The following is a 23,887-nucleotide window of genomic DNA, read 5'->3' on the forward strand; positions in this document are numbered from 1 at the left end:
CTTACACCTTCTCTCTAAAATCTTCGAAAAATTAATTCATAAGCGAATCTATTCCTACCTCATCTCCCACAACATACTCAACCCTTGTCAATTTGGGTTCAGGCCTAATAAAAATACTAATGATGCTATTATACACATGCTAGAACATATATACACTGCAAAAGAGAAAAAGGAAGTCCCACTGGGGATCTTCATTGACTTACGTAAATCTTTTGATACAGTTGACCATGACTTGCTCCATATAAAATTGTCGCACTATGGTATAAGAGGGCACTCCCTCAACTATGTAAAGTCATACCTCAGCAACAGAAACCAATATGTGTACACAAATGGGGCAAACTCTTCTGCACAGCCAATTACAGTTGGTGTCCCACACGGAAGTGTCCTTGGCCCTCTTCTCTTTCTCATATATATAAATGACCTATCAAATGCATCGCAACTACTCAAACCCACACTATTTTCAGATGACACTACATACATCTTCTCTCACCCGAGCCCAGTCATGCTAGCCAATACTGTGATTACCGAATTACAGAAAATATCTACCTCGATGAGAACTAACAAACCTACTCTAAACATTGACAAAACCTACTTCCTTCAGTTTGGTAACAGAGCTACAGATGTCCCTCTTAACATAATGATCAACGGATCATGTATCACAAAGCTCACAGAGGAAAAATTCTTAGGAATCCACCTTGATAAAAGACTCAAATTTCAAACACATATACAACACATTTCCCAAAAAAATTCCAAGACCGTAGGCATACTATCGAAGATACGGTACTATGTTCCGCAGTCAGCCCTCCTGGCCCTATATCACTCACTTATTTACCCCTGTCTCACCTATGGAATTTGTGCATGGGGCTCTACAACAATAAACCATCTCAGACCACTAATTACCCAACAAAAGGCTGCAGTCAGAATGATAACAAATTCCCACTACAGGCAGCACACTCCACCAATATTCAAAGCTCTAAACCAACTCACCATACAAAACGTCCATACTTATTACTGCACCTACTACATATACAGAACACTTAACTCAGATATAAACCCTCCCCTCAAACATCACCTTACCAACCTCAACAGAACACATGACCATAACACAAGGCACAGATCACTCTTTGATGTTCCTCGTGTCCATCTCACACTATGCAAAAACTCAATGCACATAAAAGGCCCTAAAATCTGGAATTCGTTACCTGTGAATATAAAAGAAACACTGTTTATAAATTCAAGTCTCTTCTCAAAAATCACTTACTCACCCACAACTAAATAAATACTGAATAATTGTATCTTATAACTCATGAAATCATAATGACATGATTGCAAACAAACCATACCACGGGCGGGATTGAACTCTCTGACCGCAGGTTCAATCCCGCGCATGGTATGGATTGTATCTCATAAATGTTTCTTATAATTGTATCTAATAAATGTTTAACCTGTGACCCAATCAAACTTTGTTATTTTTTAATTACATTACCTAACAGAATCCTCCATTCTACTGAATGCACAGCAACACAGTACATGACCATATGACCTGTCTTTGTAATACTCATTTGTGCTTAACCCTTTGAGGGTTTTTGTCGTACTAGTACGTCTTACGCGTAGGGGTTTTTGACGTACTAGTACTCATAAATTCTAGCGACCTCAAATCTAGTGGGAGAAAGCTGGTAGGCCTTCATATGAAAGAATGGGTCTATGTGGTCAGTGTGCACAGTCTAAAAAAAATCCTGCAGCACACAGTGCATAATGAGAAAAAAAAAACTTTTTCCATTTTTTTTAATAAATCAGCGACTTTGCAGTGTATTTTCGTATGGTATTTATTGTTGTATTCTAGTTTTCTTGGTCTCATTTTATAGAATGGAAGACATATTACTGAAATTGAGATGATTTTGACTGGTTTTACAATGAAAGGTGCCTTGAAATTGAGCTCAAAGTAGCAGAAATGTTCGATTTTTACCAAACTTCAAAAGTAAACAAATCGTGCCAAGCGTGCAATACACGTCAACTGGTGAGTCTAATATTCTTTCACAAGTGCACCAATAATATTTATTCCATTTTTTACACTAATGCAGTAGTCTGCATAACAGTAAATCTTATATTTTTTGTGAGAATAAAAATTCAAAGTGGAAAGCAAAAAAATATAAGAGGGGCCTTGAGACGTGACTAATGACTAGAGGAAATGTCATTTTAGTGCCAGGAATGTCTTTCTTGTTTATTCTGGACCCTATTCCGAAATTGGCATCTTTTGAAATTTGTGTGAAATTGGCAAAATTGCTAAATTCTGACCACTGTACTGGATAGTTGAATTTATAAATGGGTGGTTTCGTGCACCCATTCGATAGAAAAAATGGAGTTCTAGCGAAATATTCATGTTTTTTGTCGACTTGTACAGTGAAATTGGCCGAAAATGGGGCTCAAAGTGGGCAAAATCGCCGATCCGTAAACATCGCCGAGACCGCTAACTTTGCGAGAGCATAATTCCGTAAGTTATCTATCAAATTTCAAACTTTTGGTGTCGTTATGATCGGGAAAAGATTCTCTATCTTTTCATAAGAGAAAATAATTTTTTTTTTTTTTAAATTTGGCCGACCCTGAGAACGAGTTTCGGAGAGGGCCTGTCGACCCTCAAAGGGTTAATTGTTATTACCTGGAGTTTACCTGGAGAGAGTTTCGGGGGTCAACGCCCCCGCGGCCCGGTCTGTGACCAGGCCTCCTGGTGGATCAGCGCCTGATCAACCAGGCTGTTGCTGCTGGCTGCATGCAAACCAACGTATGAGCCACAGCCCGGCTGATCAGGAACTGACTTTAGGTGCTTGTCCAGTGCCAGCTTGAAGACTGCCAGGGGTCTGTTGGTAATCCCCCTTATGTGTGCTGGGAGGCAGTTGAACAGTCTCGGGCCCCTGACACTTATTGTATGGTCTCTTAACGTGCTAGTGACACCCCTGCTTTTCATTGGGGGGATGATGCATCGTCTGCCAAGTCTTTTGCTTTCTGTTTAGAATAATGTTTTACCACTGAATATATCATTGCTAGTTAATCATAAGTTAACTTTAAGCCTGCCCATAATGCTCTGCATACAAGGGGCTTTGGTATGTTACACTTTAGCTACTGTATTCCTTTGTGTACTTCTCTGTATCATGTTCAAATTAATATATAAATAAGTAAATAAATAAATATGGTATAATTATATGAGAACAAGTGCGCAAGTGCCACCCGCACCCCACCCACCAGTCCCCGCCTCGTGCCCCCACTCCATTCCCCGGATCCTACACCACCCTTCCAACAATCACACCCCTCGGCCCCCCTCCTCATACCTTCACCTTCTTTCCATAGACCCAAGGATACCCACCGCCTAGCCCACCCCACCTACCAGCCACCCCACCACCAGCCGCACATAATAAATACACCATCCACCACATACACCTGTTTAAAAGTAATCATGGCCAGGAATAAAGGCTGTTGTATTTGTGAAAAAATCTTTGGGAGAAACATGAGGGGCATGGATTGTGAAATATGCGGTAAAACATCACATATATCAAGTACAAAGCTTCATGCAACCATGACAAATGACCAAAAACAAGAAAGTAATTTCTAGATTTGTCCCAGTGAAAGGGACAGCTGGTTAAGAATAAGAGAGGTACTGAAAGTGAAAACCTAGAAAGTGTAAGGAAGTTTCTAAGGAGCTTGCCAGAGTTATACAAAGAGTGGAAAACAGGGGAAAAGGAAAAAGAATAGGAGGAAAATGCAAATGGAGGTGAAAACCAAGGAGTGAAAGTAAGAGTATAAAACGTCATACAGAGCAAGTCGGAAAATAAGGAAACAGGGATACATAACATAGCGGAAAGGGGAAGGGAGGATGAGAAAACTATAACGAGCAAAGGGAAGAAATTAGCCTAGAAGAAAGTGAACAAGAGAACTCAGATCAGGTGGCAGAACCTAAGAACGACATAGAATCAATAAATATAGGTAGTTAGAACATTTGCAGTTATTATGCTAAAGGTATATGCCTATATGGCAGAGATTGTTGGAATAAACACACCAGAAAATGTGCAAACATGTTGAGGAAGGGAAAGTGTCATTTCAACAAAGAGTGCAGCAGGTACTTCCATCCAGTAATGTGTAAAGCTTCAATGCAGTCCAGAGAATGTTATGACCTGAGCTGCCCAGACCATCATGTAAAAGGAATGTGGCACTACAGAGTTAGCAGGGAAAGGGAAATTGAACAGCATTCTCTCTTAGACAAAAAGATAAAAGATCATCACAAATGAAGAGACAAACAGGGGAATGGTACAGAGGACAGGTGGGCACTAAAATGGGGCGTACCAAACCTGTCAAGGCAAAATAAGCAAACAAGCGCAAAGCCAGTACTGGAGAAACCAGGGGCGTGTGCACCAGGGGACATACCAGGTAGTACACCACCAGTGGTAATAATGAAACACAAAGTGAGACAAAACATCCCACTTGGTAATTCCTGCTTCATATTTGCTAATATACAGTGTTTGAAATTTAATAAAAATGACAAAGTTAGTTATGTCAGTGGGCTCCTAACAGAAGTGAATGCCATATTCAGAGCATTTACAGAAACACATACAAGGGATGTTTTGGACGGAGAGATAAAGATAGAAAACTACAACATGTATAGATGTGATAGAATCAGTAGGTCAGAGGGAGGAGTAGGAATCTATGTAAAGGATACTATCTGTTGCACAGAAGTGCTGAATTCTATGAATGATACAGAAATTCTAGGCATTAAAGTTGAAAATAGGAATTTGTTAATTATCCTAGTATACACACCACCATCGGCAACTGCTGAGGAATTCACAGATCAGTTAAGTAAGATAGATAGCTATCTGGATAGGCTAGAAAATCCTACACCAAATCTTTTACCCCTTGGAGATTTTAATCTAACTCATGTAAAATGGAAGATGGCGCAACGTAATGTTATAACAGAAATACAGTAGGGCCCCACTTATACGGCGGGTTAGGTTCCAGGCTGTCGCCAGAAAGCAGACATTGCCAGAAGGCAGAACTCCATTTTTTTCCATTTATAAATGCATATAAATGCCAGACAACAAGTTTACACTAAATTTTATTAAGTTAGTAACAGAGCTAGGCATTAAAAACACACAAAGTAAAATACAGTCACAGTAAATTCATTACTTATCTTAAAGTATTTGTAATCTTAATGTAGGGAGAGAGGTGAGTAGTACTTATTTGTAGGAAGTCAGGTGCAGGTAGCCCAGGTGTAGGTAGCACTGGCTCCCCGTCTCATACTTAATATACGATATTTAAAACATCCCAGAGAGGTAAAATGCACATACAGTACACTCATTATTTACCTTAAAATATGTGTAGTCTTAATATAGGAAGAGAGGTGAGTAGTATTTATTTGTATAAAGTCAGTGTAGGTAGCCGGTAGGTGTAGCCTGGGCTACACCTACCGGCTACCTACACTGTGGCCAAGAGCCATATTATTAACATCGACATGCATTGTTCACTGAATTTAATCATTTCTAACAACTACCTTTAGATGTCATCATAAACGAAGGTAGAAGTAATAAATAATTCATGCCGAAAATTGTAAACAAAAGCGGAGTGGGGGAGTGGCTGGGCCAAACGCAGATTCATACACGTTTTCTCTGATGGCTGAGCAGAGAAAACGTAATGTTGTCCCTCCACCCGGGACCACACAGCTCCACAAGTATTATTATCAGAGCATATAAAATATGCAACAAATGCCAGACAACAAGTTTACACTAACTTACATTAAGTTAGGAATAGAAATAGGCATTAAAAACACAATAAAAGGTAAGATACACACAGAGTACACTTATAACTTACCTTAAAATATTAAAATTAATGTGTGAGAGGTGAGTGGCAGGGTGTTTATTGAATAAAATCAGAATGGTACACCATCATCCTCTAACTTGGCACTTAAAGCAAGAGGCTTACGACTTCTCTTTTTATCACAGCTAACCTTAGACGCCATCGTCAATGAGAGCCAACTAGTTAATGAAAGAGTAAACGAGAGAGAGAACGTGATACAGAGTTGAGACAATGTAAGAACACAAACTGAACAGGTAGTGGACGATCACTTGGTCAGGCAAAATAAATGCGTATTAATACATGTCTACTTTTAGTTCATTCACGTCCATTTGTAAGAGTTTGTAAAACATTTACCTCAATATTTTATTTTAATAATAATTACCTCACAATACAAATACTCTTACATTGTGTACAAGTTGTACAAGTTAGTTCAGAATAAACAAACAGCAACACACCATTTTTAGAGTGAACGAAGATAATAATATTAATAATAATAATAATAATATTATTATTAGTATTAACCCTTTCAGGGTCCATGGCCCAAATCTGAAGTGGTGCCCCAGTGTCCAAGAATTTTCAAAAAAAAAATTTTTATTTTTTCTTATGAAATCGTAGAGAATCTTTTTGTGAAGGTAATAAAACAAAAAGTACGAAATTTGGTGGAAAATTGACGAAATTATGCTCTCGCGAATTTTGATGTGTCAGCGATATTTACGAATCGGCGATTTTGCCGACTTTGACTCCCATTTTAGGCCAATTACATTATTCCAATCAACCAAATTCTTAGCTATTTCACTAGTATTACTTCTATTCTATCGATTGAGCACAAGAAATCGCCAAGTCAACTGTTTCAACTACAAAATAAAGTGATCGGAAATTGTTAATTTGGCCAATTTAACACAAAGTTCAAAATATTCCAATTTCAAAATAGGCTCCAGAATAAACAATGTAGGTATTCCTGGAACTAAACTAACATTTCCTCTGTTCATTAGTTACGTTTTGAGGCTTTACAAATAAATTCCATTTTGATTTTTTATTCACATAATGAATTTTTATTCACACCAAAAAATAGAAGATTTACTGTTATGCAATACTGTAATAATTGTATAAATATCATCACCATATTTGTGAATGCATATTAGACCCACCAGCTGGCGTGTATTAGACGTGTGAGGTCGTTTGTTTACTCTTGAATATCGGCAAAAATTTAACATTTCCGCTATTTTGAGCTCAGTTTCAAGCCATTTCCAGTGCTAAAACCAATCAAAATCATCTCTATTTCTGTAATATGTCTTCCATTCTATCAAATGAGACCAAGAAATCGCAAATACAACTATAAAAAAACATACGAAAAAACACTGCAAAGTCGCTGTTTTAATCGAAAAATCATGATTTCAGTTTTTTTCTCTCATTATACACAGTGTGCTGCAGGATCTGTTTTATGTGGTGCACACATACCACATAGATGTATTCTCTCATATCTAGGCCCAAATGTATCACTCACAGTTTATCAGAGTGAGCTGAGCTCATGACGTAGATCTACGGTTTGGACCCTGAATGTAAACGCGTAGATCTACGGGATGGACCCTGAAAGGGATAATATTAATAATAATAATAATATTATTATTAGTATTAATAATAATAATAATAATTATTATTATTTATTATAAAAAGCACTAAACCCACAAGGGTCGTGAATTGCTATACATAGAGTAAAGGCATACGAAAAGAATATTTTTCTACAGTTACCCCCCAGTATTTGACCAGAGAAAACATAATTCTTCCGACAATACCTACAGAGCTGCTTTGTAAACAAATCTCATATTACATCAATTTTTATTCTGTGAGTGTATGTATCATGTTTATATGCTATGTAATGGGTTTCATATATAATTTTGAAGAAAATATCATAGATGGCTTAATGAAAATGCCTATATTGATGTAAAATAAGACATTTAGTGTGCCCAAGAGTGATTATTATTACGTAGTATTGGCATCATGAGTAGAGAGAGACTTAGTGATTTTAATGAGTACCTGCACACAAGCACAGTGTGTAAGTATATTTAGGTACAGATACACAAAAGTATAATTATCAGAGTACATATAAAATATGCAGTAACTTTAAAACACTTGAAATTTTGGAAAGTTTCCTGACATAATAGATGTGGTCACGGAAAATGTAAACAAACCGGTGGAGGGCGCCGTATTTGAAAGACCACTTGCCATATAGCAAATTTTGGTCATAATTTGACATCGCCGTATTAGCGGAATGGCGTAAGGCGAAACGCCGTAAAGCGGGGCCTTACTGTATCCCTGGGAAGCACCCTGGCTCAATAGGTACATACCAGGGAAATAATGAGGTTTTCTGAAAAGTACTCTTTAAACCAACAGGTAATTGATCCCACTAGAAATGAAAATACCATCGATTTGATATTCACAAACAACGAGGAACTGATCAGAGACATAACAGTTTCCAAAATTATTTACTCTGATCATAACATCATAGAGGTTCAAACTAGTATTAACTCGGGTAGGAAACTGCGTCGCTAAAGTTAGAGACGGAATGTTCAGTAAGTTTAATTTTAACAACCATAGAATTAACTGGGAAAAAATAAACCAAGAGCTATCAGACATACCCTGGGAATCAGACATGAGCGACCTAAATCCCCACCAGTGCCTAGAGAAGCTGAATACAGAAGCATACAAAGTATGTATGAAACATGTACCATTGAGGAAACCCAGAGGAAGATCAGATATAGAGAGAGAGCGTAGGAGATGGTACAGAAGAAGACAACGGGGTTACTGAACTGCTTAAAAACACAAATATGCTACAACTGAGAAAAGATAGACCTAGCAGAGAGATCACTGAATTAGGGCAAAAATTTGGGATGTCATACCTCACAGAAGAAGTACAAAGGGAACAAATCGCCATACAGGACATTGCAAAAAAAAAAATATTTCTATTCCTATGCAGAATCCAAGCTAAGAACTACCTGTAGAATTGGACCACTACTGAGAGGAGACTTGTATACAGACAACGAACAGGAAATGAGTGAAATCTTAAAAGAACAGTATGAGTCGGTGTTTAGCAACCCACTAAATGACAGCAAGGTAGAAAATGCAGAAATATTGTTCACTCCAGAAGGCCACGTAGACCAACTAAGTGACATTAGTACAAATTACATAGATTTCGAAAAAGAAATAGAAAACATGCCCACTCACTCAGCATCTGGACCAGATTCATGGAATGCTCTATTTATAAAGAAGTGCAAAGTACCACTAGCACGAGCCCTCAGTATTCTCGGAGAAAGAGCTTAGATCTAGGTGAAATACCAGAGACCTTAGAGTGCAGACATAGCTACATTGCACAAGGGAGGTAGTAGAGCACTAGCTAAAAGTTACAGACCAGTAGCCCTAACCTCTCACATCATAAAAATCTTCGAAAGAGTGATGAGACGGCAGGTTACAAATTTCATGGAGCAGCACAACCAACATAACCCGAACCAGCATGGTTTTAGAGCAGAAAGATCATGTCTGTCATAGCTGCTGAACCATTATGACAGAATTACGGAGGCACTGGAAGACGACAAAAACGCAGATGTAATTTACACAGATTTTGCAAAGGCATTTGACAAATGTGATCATGGAGTTATGGCGCACAAAATGAAGGCCATGGGCATTACGGGGAAGGTAGGCAGATAGATTTTTGGTTTCCTAACACACAGAACACAAAAAGTAGTAGTGAACAGGGCAAGATCCAGCATCAGTGAGGTCAAAAGTTCAGTGCCCCAAGGCACTGTCCTGGCACCTCTGCTGTTTCTCATCCTCATAGTAGACATAGACAAAAACACCCGGCACACTTTTGAATCATCATTTGCAGATGACACTAAAATAAGCATGAAAGTCAGTATGGTAGAGAACACTGAAAAAGTACAGAAAGACATACACAGGGTTTTCCAGTGGGCAGTGGAAATCAACATGCGTTCGATGGTGATAAGTTCCAGCTGCTTAGGTATGGTAAGAATGAAGAACTCAAAAGGAGCACTATATACAAAACTCAAGAGGGTCACCAGATAGAACATAAGGAACATGTAAAAGACCTAGGGAATAATTATGTCAGCCGACCTTTCTTTTAAAGACCATAACAAGACAAAGATCACGACAGCCAGGAAAATGACTGTGTGGGTATTGAGAACTTTCAAAACAAGGGAAATAATGCCGATGGTGACACTCTTCAAATCGCTAGTGCTCCCTCACTTAGAATATTGCTCAGTGCTGACGGCCCCGTTCAGGGCAGGAGATATATCTGAGCTGGAACAAATACAGAGATCGTTTACGGCTCACATTCAGCCTGTAAAGCACCTAAACTACTGGGAACGCCTGCAATTTTTTAACATGTACTAATTGGAGCGGAGGAGAGAAAGGTGCATGATAATATATACCTGGATATTACTCGAGGACTTTGTCCCAAATCTGCACACTGCAATAACGACATACTGGAGTGAGAGATATGGGAGGAAGTGTAAAATAAACCCAGTGAGGTGCAGGGGTGCAGTAGGGACAATAAAGGAACACTGTATCTTACCAGAAGATATCAGAAACTGCTGGAACAAGCGTTCAAGCCTTCAAGAGGAAACAAGACAAGTATCTTCACCAGGTGCCAGAACAACCAGGCTGTGATGGATATGTGGGGCAGCGGGCATCCAGCAGCAACAGCCTGGTTGACCAGGCAAGCACCAGACGAGCCTGGCCCATGGCACGGCTCAGAGAGTGGATATACTATAGAAATTCTTCAAAGGTATATCATACATATATACAAGGTTATCTTGTGTGGATAACAGTATCTTGGGTTATGCAGGGTAGATAACACTATCCTGGGTTAACCTGTCTGGATAACACTCACTACCCTAGGTTATCGTGGGTGGCAAACACTACCCTGGGTTATACTGGGTGGATAACTCTTACTAACTTAGGGTATCCAGGGTGGATAACAGTATCCTGGGTTGTCCAGGGTGGATAATACTATACATGGTTATCCTGGGTGGCTAACGCTCACTACCCTAGGTTATAATGGGTGGATAACGCTGCCCTGGGTTACCCTTGGTGGATAACACTCACTACCATAGGTTATACTAGGTGGATAACACTACCGAGGGTTATCCAGGGTGGATAACACTACTGTGGGTTATGATGGGTGGATAACACTATCCAGGGTTAGCCAGGGTGGAAGCCACTATCCTGGGATATCCTCTGTGGATAACACTATATTGGGTTAGCCAGGGTGGATAAAACTATCCTAGGTTACCCAGGGTGAATAAGATGACCCTGGGTTATCCTGGGTGAATAACACTATCCTGGGTTAGCCAGGGTGGATAGCACTATCCTGTTTTATCCTGGGTTGATAACACTACCCTGGGTTATGCTGGTTGGATAACACTACCCTGGGTTATCCTGGGTGGATAACACTACACTGGGTTATCCTGGTTGGATAACACTACCCTGGGTTATCCTGGGTGGATAACACTACCCTGGGTTATCCTGGGTGGATAACACTACCCTGGGTTATCCTGGATGGATAACACTACCCTGGGTTATCCTGGGTGGATACCACTACCCTGGGATATCCTGGGTGGATAACACTACCCTGGGTTATCCTGGGTGGATAACACTACCCTGGGTTAACCTGGGTGGATAACACTACCCTGGGTTATCCTGGGTGGATAACACTACCCTGGGTTATCCTGGTGGATAACACCACCCTGGGTTATCCTGGGTGGATAACACTACCCTGGGTTATCCTGGTTGGATATCACTACCCTGGGTTATCCTTGGTGGATAACACTACCCTGGGTTATCCTGGGTGGATAACACTACCCTGGGTTATTCTGGTTGGATAACACTACCCTGGGCTATCCTGGGTGGATAACACTACCCTGGGTTATCCTGGGTGGATAACACTACCCTGGGTTATCGTGGTTGGATAACACTACCCTGGGTTATCCTGGGTGGATAACACTACCCTGGGTTATCCTGGGTGGATAACACTACCCTGGGTTATCCTGGGTGGATAACACTACCCTGGGTTATCCTGGGTGGATAACACTACCCTGGGTTATCCTGGATGGATAACACTACCCTGGGATGTCATGGGTGGAAAACACTACCTGGGTTATCCTGGGTGGATAACACTACCCTGGGTTATCCTGGGTGGATAACACTACCCTGGGTTATCCTGGGTGGATAACACTACCCTGAGTTATCCGGGTTGGATAACACTACCATGGGTTATCCTGGGTGGATAACACTACCATGGGTTATCCTGGGTGGATAACACTACCCTGGGTTATCCTGGGTGGATAACACTACCCTGGGTTATCCTGGGTGGATAACACTACCCTGGGTTATCCTGGGTGGATAACACTACCCTGGGTTATCCTGGGTGGATAACACTACCCTGGGTTATCCTGGGTGGATAATACTACCCTGGGTTATCCTGGGTGGATAACACTACCCTGGGTTATCCTGGGTGGATAACACTACCCTGGGTTATCCTGGGTGGATAACACTTCCCTGGGTTATCCTGGGGGATAACACTACCCTGGGATATCCTGGGTGGATAACACTACCCTGGGTTATCATGGGTGGATAACACTACCCTGGGTTATCCTGGGTGGATAACAATAACCTGGGTTATCCTGGGTGGATAACACTAAACTGGGTTATCCTGGGTAGATAACACTACCCAGGGTTATCCTGGGTGGATAACACTACCCTGGGTTATCCTGGGTGGATAACACTACCCTGGGTTATCCTGGGTGGACAACACTACCCTGGGTTATCCTGGGTAGATAACTCTACCCTGGGTTATCCTGGGTGGACAACACTACCCTGGGTTATCCTGGGTGCATAACACTACTATGGGTTATCCTGGGTGGATAACACTACCCTGGGTTATACAGGTGGATAACACTACCCTGGGTTATCCTGGGTGGATAACACTACCCTGTGCTATCCTCGGTGGACAACACTTCCCTGAATTATCCTGGGTGGATAACACTACCCTGGGTTATCCTGGGTGGATAACACTACCCTGGGTTATGCTGGGTGGATAACACTACCCTGGGTTATCCTGGGCGGATAACACTATATTGGGTTATTCTGCGTGGATAACACTACCCTGGGTTATTCTGGGTGGATAACACTACCCTGGGTTATCCTGGGTGGATAACACTACCCTGGGTTATCCTGGGTGGATAACAGTACCCTATATTATCCTGGGTGGATAGCACTACCCTGGGTTATCCTTGGTAGATAACACTACCCTGGGTTATCCTGGGTGGATAACACTACCCTGGGTTATCCTGGGTGGATAACACAACCCTGGGTTATCCTGGGTGGATAACAACCCTGGGTTATCCTGGTTGGGTAACACTAACCTGGGTTATCCTGGGTAGATAACACTACACTGGGTTATCCTGGGTGGATAACACTACCCTGGGTTATCCTGGGTGGATAACACTACCCTGTGTTATCCTGGGTGGATAACACTGCCCTGGGTTATCCTGGGTGGATAACACTACCTTGGGTTACCCTGGGTGGATAACACTACCATGGGTTATCCTGGGTGGATAACACTACCCTGGGTTATCCTGGGTGGATAACACTACCCTGGGATATCCTGGGTTGATAACTCTACCCTGGGCTACCCTGGGTGGATAACACTACCCTGGGTTATCCAGGGTTGGAAACACTACCCTGGGTTATCCTGGGTGGATAACATTACACTTTATTATCCTGGGTGGATAACACTACCCTGGGTTATCCTGGGTGGATAACACTACCCTGGGTTATCCTGGATGGACAACACTACCCTGGGTTTTCGTGGGTGGATAACACTACCATTGGTTATCCTGCGTGGACAACACAACCCTGGGTTATCCTGGGTGGATAACACTACCCTGGTTTATCCTGGGTGGATAACACTACCATGGGTTATCCTGGGTGGATAACACTACCCTGGGTTATTCTGGGTGGATGACACTACCCTGGGTTATCCTGGGTGGTTAACACTACCCTGGGTTATTCTGGGTGGATAACACTACCCTGGGTTATCCTGGGTGGATAACACTACCCTGGGTTATCCTGGGTGGTTAACACTACCCTGGGTTATCCTGGGTGGATAACACTACCCTGGGTTATCCTGGGTGGTTAACACTACCCTGGGTTATCCTGGGTGGTTAACACTACCCTGGGTTATTCTGGGTGGATAACACTACCCTGGGTTATCCTGGGTGGCTAACGCTCACTACCCTAGGTTATAATGGGTGGATAACGCTGCCCTGGGTTACCCTTGGTGGATAAAACTCACTACCATAGGTTATACTAGGTGGATAACACTACCGAGGGTTATCCAGGGTGGATAACACTACTGTGGGTAATGATGGGTGGATAACACTATCCAGGGTTAGCCAGGGTGGAAGCCACTATCCTGGGATATCCTCTGTGGATAACACTATATTGGGTTAGCCAGTGTGAATAAAACTATCCTAGGTTACCCAGGGTGAATAAGATGACCCTGGGTTATCCTGGGTGAATAACACTATCCTGGGTTAGCCAGGGTGGATAGCACTATCCTGTTTTATCCTGGGTTGATAACCCTACCCTGGGTTATGCTGATTGGATAACACTACCCTGGGTTATCCTGGGTGGATGACACTACACTGGGTTATCCTGGTTGGATAACACTACCCTGGGTTATCCTGGGTGGATAACACTACCCTGGGTTATCCTGGGTGGATAACACTACCCTGGGTTATCCTGGATGGATAACACTACCCTGGGTTATCCTGGGTGGATACCACTACCCTGGGATATCCTGGGTGGATAACACAACCCTGGGTTATCCTGGGTGGATAACACTACCCTGGGTTAACCTGGGTGGATAGCACTACCCTGGGTTATCCTGCGTGGATAACACTACCCTGGGTTATCCTGGTGGATAACACCACCCTGGGTTATCATGGGTGGATAAAACTACCCTGGGATATCCTGGTTGGATATCACTACCCTGGGTTATCCTTGGTGGATAACACTACCCTGGGTTATCCTGGGTGGATAACACTACCCTGGGTTATTCTGGTTGGATAACACTACCCTGGGCTATCCTGGGTGGATAACACTACCCTGGGTTATTCTGGGTGGATAACACTACCCTGGGTTATCGTGGTTGGATAACACTACCCTGGTTTATCCTGGGTGGATAACACTACCCTGGGTTATCCTGGAGGGATAACGCTACCATGGGTTATCCTGGGTAGATAACACTACCCTGGGTTATCCTGGGTGGATAACACTACCCTGGGTTATCCTGGGAGGATAACACTACCCTGGGTTGTCCGGGAGGGAAAACACTACCCTGGGATGTCCTGGGTGGATAACACTACCCAGAGTTATCCAGGTTGGATAACACTACCATGGGTTATCCTGGGTGGATAACACTACCATGGGTTATCCTGGGTGGATAACACTACCCTGAGTTATCCGGGTTGGATAACACTACCATGGGTTATCCTGGGTGGATAACACTACCCTGGGTTATACTGGGTGGAAAACACTACCCTGGGTTATTCTGGGTGGATAACAGTACCCTGGGTTATCCTGGGTGGATAATACTACCCTGGGTTCTCCTGGGTGGATAACACTACCATGGGTTATCCTGGGTGGATAACCTGGGTTATCCTGGGTGGATAACACTACCCTGGGTTATCCTGGGTGGATAACACTACCCTGGGTTATCCTGGGTGGATAACACTACCCTGGGTTATCCTGGGTGGATAACACTACCCTGGGTTATCCTGGGTGGATAACACTACCCTGGGTTATCCTGGGTGAATAACACTACCCTGGGTTATCCTGGGTGGATAACACTACCCTGGGTTATCCTGGGTTGATAACACTACCCTGGGTTATCCTGGGTGGATAACACTACCCTGGGTTATCCTGGGTGGATAACACTACCCTGGGTTATCCTGGGTGGATAACACTACCCTGGGTTATCCTGGGTGGATAACACCACCCTGGGTTATCCTGGGTGGATAACACTACCCTGGGTTATCCTGGGTGGATGACACTACCCTGGGTTATCCTGGGTGGATGACACTACCCTGGGTTATCCTGGGTGGATAACACAACCCTGGGTTATCCTGGGTGGATAACACTACCCTGGGTTATCCTGGGTGGATAACACCACCCTGGGTTATCCTGGGTGGATAACACTACCCTGGGTTATCCTGGGTGGATAACACTACCCTGGGTTATCCTGGGTGGATAACACTACCCTGGGTTATCCTGGGTGGATAACACTACCCTGGGTTATCCTGGGTGGATAACACTACCCTGGGTTATCCTGGGTGGATAACACTACCCTGGGTTATCCTGGGTGGATAACACTACCCTGGGTTATCCTGGGTGGATAACACTACCCTGGGTTATCCTGGGTGGATAACACTACCCTGGGTGGATAACACTACCCTGGGTTATCCTGGGTGGATAACACTACCCTGGGTTATCCTGGGTGGATAACACTACCCTGGGTTATCCTGGGTGGATAACACTACCCTGGGTTATCCTGGGTGGATAACACTACCCTGGGTTATCCTGGGTGGATAACACTACCCTGGGTTATCCTGGGTGGATAACACTACCCTGGGTTATCCTGGGTGGATAACACTACCCTGGGTTATCCTGGGTGGATAACACTACCCTGGGTTATCCTGGGTGGATAACACTACCCTGGGTTATCCTGGGTGGATAACACTACCCTGGGTTATCCTGGGTGGATAACACTACCCTGGGTTATCCTGGGTGGATAACACTACCCTGGGTTATCCTGGGTGGATAACACTACCCTGGGTTATCCTGGGTGGATAACACTACCCTGGGTTATCCTGGGTGGATAACACTACCCTGGGTTATCCTGGGTGGATAACACTACCCTGGGTTATCCTGGGTGGATAACACTACCCTGGGTTATCCTGGGTGGATAACACTACCCTGGGTTATATAATCATAATGGAACATTCTGGGGTTAAATCAGGTTGATGCGAGGCAGAGGAGGACGCCTCCGTCTCCTGGGAACAAGAGACCATCACGGGCATCACTACCCACCACTAGAGGGCATGAAGGTGGTCAAAGAGAGAGAAAATAAGGGTAAAAATGAGGCAGAAATCTTACCTTAACGACGCCATACTTTGTTATTGTTGGGCTGAGAGGTTGAGGCAATAGAGGAACCCAGAGTTGATTACCGTTAACTCTTTATTTAAGATTTCGTTCGGATTTTTAACCCCGGAGGGTTAGCCACCCAGGATAACCCAAGAAAGTCAGTGCGTCATCGAGGACTGTCTAACTTATTTCCATTGGGGTCCTTAATCTTGTCCCCCAGGATGCGACCCACACCAGTCGACCAACACCCAGGTACCTATTTGCTGCTAGGTGAACAGGACAATAGGTGTAAGGAAACGTGTCGGAATTTCCACCCGCCGGGAATCGAACCCGGGCCCTCCGTGTGTGAAGCGGGAGCTTTAGCCACCAGACCACCGGTCAGTTTTGTGGTTTACTTAATTTGACAGTTTATTGCTGTTTATCCTGATGTAAACCATTAAAACCACACCTTATTACCGTTTTACTTTTTTCAGCCTTTGGTATTCAAGACAAAGCTTCAAAATAAGAGGAACTTAAAGACATTTACCATAATTTATATATTTTCAGCAGTTAGACCCTTATATTATTAGGATCTGCTCATATTAAAGCCTTTGAAAAGCTGATTTATTACCCTATAACATATATTTGAACCTTTAAACCCAGACTTTATTACCATTTTCTTTTGTTTAGTATTTTTTATCGTAGTTAATAATTGAACCAGAAGAGAAGCCGAAAACTTAATACCGTCATCTAATACTGCCCTTAAACAATGACTGTATTAGTAGTTTATTGATTTAAGGAGGAGAGCCCTTATTGTTCTCTGCCTTTAACTGAACCTTTAAACTACGACTTTACTAAGGTTTTTTCTTTATTTAAGGCAGGTTACAAGTGTTGGCTACTAATGGAGAGTAACTGCTTCTATTATTATTATTAATAATAATAAACACTGTGATGACCTCCTGGTACTCCTTGATTCCCTAAACACAAGCTTCTCCTGTATTATTCTGACTGTAACCTGTCTTAAACAAGAAACAATAGTACTCACTCCCAGGATACACAACAGTCTACAACTCTAGAACAAAACAAACTGGGGCAGATATTTCTATCTACTACTGTAATGAACTATCATGTTGTAACATCACTTGCTGCTGTAGTCACAAATATGGACAATATGTTTTTCCAAATTTTACTGTAAAAACCTTATGACAATTATAGCAATTACCTGGAATATACCTGGAGAGGGTTTCGGGGGTCAACGCCCCCGGGGCCCGATCTGTGACCAGGCCTCATGGTGGATCAGGGCCTGATCAACCAGGCTGTTATTGTTGACCACACACAACCAGACGTACAAACCACAGCTCGGCTGGTCAGGTACTGCCTTTAGAGTCCTGTCCAGCTCCTTCTTGAAGACAGCCTGAGGTATATTGGTGATCCCTCTTATGTATGCTGGGAGGCAGTTGAACAGTCTTGGGCCCCAGACACTTTCTGTGATATCTCTTATCATGCTAGTGGCGCCGAGTTTTTTGCTTTCATAGGGAGAGATTTTCGTGTGCAAGTTTCTTACTAATTCCTCTAGGATTTTTCCAAGTGTAAATAATTATGTATCTCTCCCTCCTTCGTTCTAGGGAGTACAGGTTGAGGAGGAACTTCAAGTGTTTCCAGTAACTGAGGTGTTTTACCACGGTTATGTGCACTATGAATGTTCTCTGCATTTTCTAGGTCAGCATTTTCACCTGTTTTGAAAGGTGGTGTTAGTGTGCAGCAATATTCCAGCCTAGATAGGTTAGGTTAGGTAAGGTTCGTCAGGAAACAGAACAAGTATTTCCTAACACGTATTAACCAGTATTATAATGGTACTTAGTGGAGTGGAGTGACTTTCATTAGTTTCTTTTTCTTGAAATACCAGACGTATACTGTGAATTTCATATAACCTGTAGTTACCAGAGGTAACAATATACACAAAGAGAATTAATTATTACTACAGAAAAAGCGTCCTTCCTCCAAAATTTCCACCAGTCAACTATAGTGATAATATAGCATTTATTGTGGTGGAGACGAAAAAAAAAATAGAAAAGCTAGATACAGCGATTGATAAACAAGGGTTGAGGTCGACCGTTCGTCATTGTAGGAGTTGCCAGCAGTCACCAGTTTCTTCAACACGCAAGTTATACTTTTGTACCTCTTCAAGGGGGGCTCCTTGGCGTGGTGAAGAGGCTCTTGGTCTGAGGAATTAGACCTATCGGTCTTCTTCCTCAGACCGAACCTAATTACCCCCCAATCTCCCCTCCCCTATCCCATCCTCCCCATCCTCCCCTTTTTCCTTTCCTCCTCCTCCTCCCCACTCCTCCCTTTTGCCCTTCCTCTTTTTGTCCTTTGGGATTTCTCCCACAGGCACGCTAGTTCCTAGGTAGAGGAAAGGACACCGGGGTCGATCCCATTCCGTTGAGGTTTCTTGGCGGTGGCGTAGTTTGCCGTGGAATCTGGATTGCCTAGGGATGTCCCGATCCCTCTCCGGTATCCCGGAGTAGCTTTGGGTGTCTTTTGGGCGACGGGTGTATCTCTGGAAGCCACCTTTCGGATTCCGGGGGTGGTGGCTGAAGGAGGTATGCTTTGTGGCGGATATCCGGCCGCCCTCTCTTTTGTCCACCGAGGTAGCTCGGCAGATGTGAGGTTGCTATCCCAGATTGCTGGTTTACTGGCATGAAGGGTAGGGTATGGCACGGGTTCCATGCAGCATCTGCGCTACTAGCGGTGTCGAGTCCTCTTGGGCGCGGAGGGAGATTTCTGGCCCTTTCATTCCTCCTAGGAACTATCCCTCCCCGGTCCCCCCTTTTTTTTTTCTTTTTTTTATTTTTATTTTCTTTTCTTCTTTCTTTTTTTTTCTTAAAAACAAAAAGAAAGAAGTAACCTAACCATGGCAGCCCTAGTCCATGAACCTGGTACCCCCGGGCCCCTTCTTGATACCGCACCCCGTTCTGACCCCGCCTCGTCTTTGGACCACTCTTCAGACATTCCTCATGCCTCTGTACCTATTGCCGGTGCTGTTTCCTCACCTGCTTCAGGTACTGAGGCCTCGACTGACTCCTTCGATTTATCAGACCTTCGCTCTCCTCTGACTATGCTTCCGGCCTCTCCCTCTACGGTGCGGCAATTTTCAAATCGCCGACCCATTCCACGTCGGACCAACTCTGGTCCCACGCCTAAACGTCAACGACAATTACCTGCTGATGATACTTCTCCACCTTCACCTTCTCGTTCTTCTCAGAAAAGATCGACACGTCCTTCACTACCTTTCCACGCTCAGTTTCAGACTGAACAGTGGACTAAATTCTTCACTTTACGACCAACTTCCTCTACTGCCTATCTTTCTGACCATAGTATTGGCAAGGCACTCCTACGCCATGTTGGTAAAGATATTTCTTTTCATGCTCTTAAGAGCGGTACGCGCATCATTACCGTACAGAATGCTACCCAGGCTCGTGAGCTCTCTCGTCTTTCCCATATAGATACTGTTCCTGTCACCCTTGAAAAACATCATTCCCTCAATTCTTGTAGTGGTACCGTTATTCTGCCCCATACCATAGTTCAACAAAATTTCCAGACATGTGGCACCGACATTCTAGAACAGCTGGAACTCCAAGATCTCCCAATCCTCAAGGTAGACACTTATGTTCTTCCTGCCCGTGGGCGGAGACGATACCCTAGCAATGTGGCTCGTTTAACTTTTGACAGCCGAGAACTCCCATCCTCAGTTTATATAGCAGGACATCGGTTACAAGTTCGAAAGGTGATCCCTACACCACAACAGTGTAGAAATTGCTGGCGATTTGGCCATCCAGCGAAATATTGCAGATCTATCGCCGAATGCCCAGTCTGTGGTGCCGATGACCATTCTAATACGTCTTGCAATCGATCTCCCTCTTGCCTTAACTGTCATGAGGCTCACCCTTCGTACTCTCGCCGTTGTCAGGTCTATTTAAACGAGCGGGAAATCCGTTACCTCAAAGAGACAGAAGGTCTCCCTTATGCCATGGCAGTTTCTCATCTCCGCCTCCAAGGGAGACTCCCACGTGTTTCTTATTCCCGTGTTTCAAAACGTCCCCCCACTTCTGGTATCCCATCTTCTACACCCACCTCTGTGGTTACCTCTCCCATAATCACTCCTGTATCTAATCCTTTTGCTGTCCTCGGCTCAGACGTCCCTACTTCAACGCCTCAGTCTAATCTCGCTTCTTCGAGTTCTCTCTTACAAGCCTCAGTATCGACGAGACCTCGTACGACACCTCTTCCCAATCGTCCCTCTACTTCTCAAAAGTCAAAAAAAGGTCCGGTAACACCTCCTACCCATCTTCCACCTCCTCATTTTACCCTCCCTGTCTCTGTCCCTAGTTCTTCCCCTCTCACTGGCTCAGTTACAAGTGCAGAGGTTCACCCTCCTCCTCGTAATGTACCTTCCTCCCCTGTTCCCTCCCAAGTTTCTTCCTCTTCTGCCACCTCCCAGGTTCCTGTCTCTTCTGTCCCCTGCCACGCTTCTCCAGTTCCCTCCACCCTTTCGCCCCCCCCTACCTTGGTACAGTCCAATACAGTTCCAATCTTTACTCATCCTCCCCCTACCATTCCCAATATTGTCTCCCATACGACATCTCTGAATTCCGAAACACTTGAAGCAATCTCTGAATATATTGCAGAGACCAAACCATCAATGGACACTGATCCACCTTCCGCTCTTTCTCTCTCCTCTGCTCCATCTGCGCAACTCCTTTCTTCACAGCGCACCGTTCCTTCGCTGCTTGAACATTTTCCACTGCCTCCGCATGTGGACTTTTCTAACCCTCCTAGTCCGTAGGAACCCTTACCTGCGGATTTCAAGTATCTTTATCATTGCCAATCATGGCCTTTTTACAGTGGAATATACGTGGCCTCAGGGGTAATCGGGGTGAGCTTCAGATGTTACTCTCCCAGTTTGCCCCTGTTGGTGTTTGCTTACAGGAACCAAAATTACACTCTGCTGTTATTTCTCACATCTCAGGCTATAATTTATTGTATTCTTCAGATCCTTTTCCTGATGGGACCTTTAATGAAAGTGCCCTTCTTCTCCGCACTGATATTCCGTACCATCAGCTATTTGTTCATACTTCGCTGCATTACACAGCAGCCCGTATCCACTTACATAGGTGGTATACGCTCTGTTCTTTATATCTCTCTCCTTCTCGGGCATTATCTATTCCGGATTTTGCCTTCCTTGTTTCGTCATTACCGCCACCGATTCTGTTACTTGGTGATTTTAATGCCCACCATTTCCTCTGGGGAGGGTCTCACTGTGATTCCCGAGGAATTCAGTTAGAGGCTTTTCTTGCCACCCACCCCCTCCATGTTTTAAATACAGGTACTCACACCCATTTTGATCCTCGGACTCATACTCTCTCTTGCATCGATCTCTCAGTTTGCTCTTCCTCCACCGCATTAGACTTTACTTGGTCTGTTCTCCCGGACTTACATGATAGTGATCATTTCCCAATCATTCTTACTTCCCCTTCATATTCGCCACCTCTTCGCACCCCACGCTGGCAATTTAATCGGGCAAATTGGAACCTTTACTCACACCTGACTGTTTTTAAAGAGGTTCCTTCTTCGTCCTCCATCGATGAGCTTTTACACCTCTTCTCGTCCTCCGTTTTCACTGCAGCTTCTCATTCTATACCCCAAACTTCGGGCAGGCATTCTCAGAAATGCGTGCCTTGGTGGTCTCCTGCTTGTGCTCGTGCAGTACGTTTGAAACGCGCTGCATGGGGCAGGTACCGGTACAATAGAACCACAGAGCGACTCCTTGATTTTAAACAGAAGCGTGCGATCGCTCGCCGTGTCATCCGTGACGCTAAACGCACTTGCTGGCGAGATTATGTCTCCACCATCACCTCTGCTTCTTCTATGAGTGCAGTCTGGAAAAAAGTACGAAAACTGAGTGGTAAATATTCTCCTGACCCGGCTCCTGTTCTGCGGGTTGCCGGTGTTGATATAGCAAACCCACTAGATGTTGCCAATGAAATTGGCAATCATCTGGTCCGTATTTCTCAGGGACTCCATCTATGCCCCTCATTTCTTTCCTCAAAGTCTGCCAGAGAGTTAGCACCCTTGGACTTTTCTTCTCTCAGAGAAGAACAGTATAATGTGCCTTTTACACTTCAAGAACTGGAGGCAACACTCTCAGCTTGTCGATCATCGGCAGCTGGGCCCGACGACATTCATATTCGTATGCTACAACATTTACATCAGTCAGCCCTTGCAGTCCTATTACGCCTTTACAATCTTATTTGGTCACAAGGAGTTCTTCCACAGCTGTGGAAATCTGCCATTGTTCTCCCTTTCCGCAAACCAGGCACTACGGGACATGAAACCTCCCACTATCGTCCCATTGCTCTTACCAGTGCAGTTTGCAAAGTAATGGAACGTCTAGTAAATAGACGTTTAGTGTGGTATTTAGAGACACACAACAGTCTCTCCACTCGTCAATATGGCTTTCGTAAGGGACGTTCTACCATAGACCCCTTACTGCGCTTGGATACGTATGTTCGTAATGCCTTTGCGAATAACCACTCAGTTATTGCCATATTTTTTGACCTTGAGAAGGCATATGACACAACTTGGAGGTATAATATTTTAGCCCAAGCCCACTCCTTAGGCCTTCGAGGCAATCTACCATCCTTCCTTAAGAACTTTTTAACTGACAGGCATTTCCGTGTTCGGGTTAATAATGTGCTCTCCCCGGACTTTATCCAAGCTGAAGGTGTCCCCCAGGGATGTGTTCTGAGCACAACACTTTTTCTCCTTGCTATTAATGATTTGGCCTCGAGTC

General features: G+C 43.8%; 1 protein-coding gene across 1 annotated transcript in view; it reads right to left on the minus strand.

Moving 5' to 3' along the window:
* The window catches only part of LOC128691812 (zinc finger protein 850-like), a 69,875-nt gene extending 52,518 nt beyond the window's left edge, over nt 1-17,357 (minus strand). The window contains exon 1 of the mRNA XM_070101085.1: nt 17,068-17,357. The gene's annotated coding sequence lies outside the window, so the exon portion shown is untranslated. The remainder of the gene's footprint in view (nt 1-17,067) is intronic.
* Nucleotides 17,358-23,887: the final 6,530 nt, after the last annotated feature.

Source organism: Cherax quadricarinatus, chromosome 75 (genome assembly GCF_038502225.1).
Source record: "Cherax quadricarinatus isolate ZL_2023a chromosome 75, ASM3850222v1, whole genome shotgun sequence".
Taxonomy (NCBI): domain Eukaryota; kingdom Metazoa; phylum Arthropoda; class Malacostraca; order Decapoda; family Parastacidae; genus Cherax; species Cherax quadricarinatus.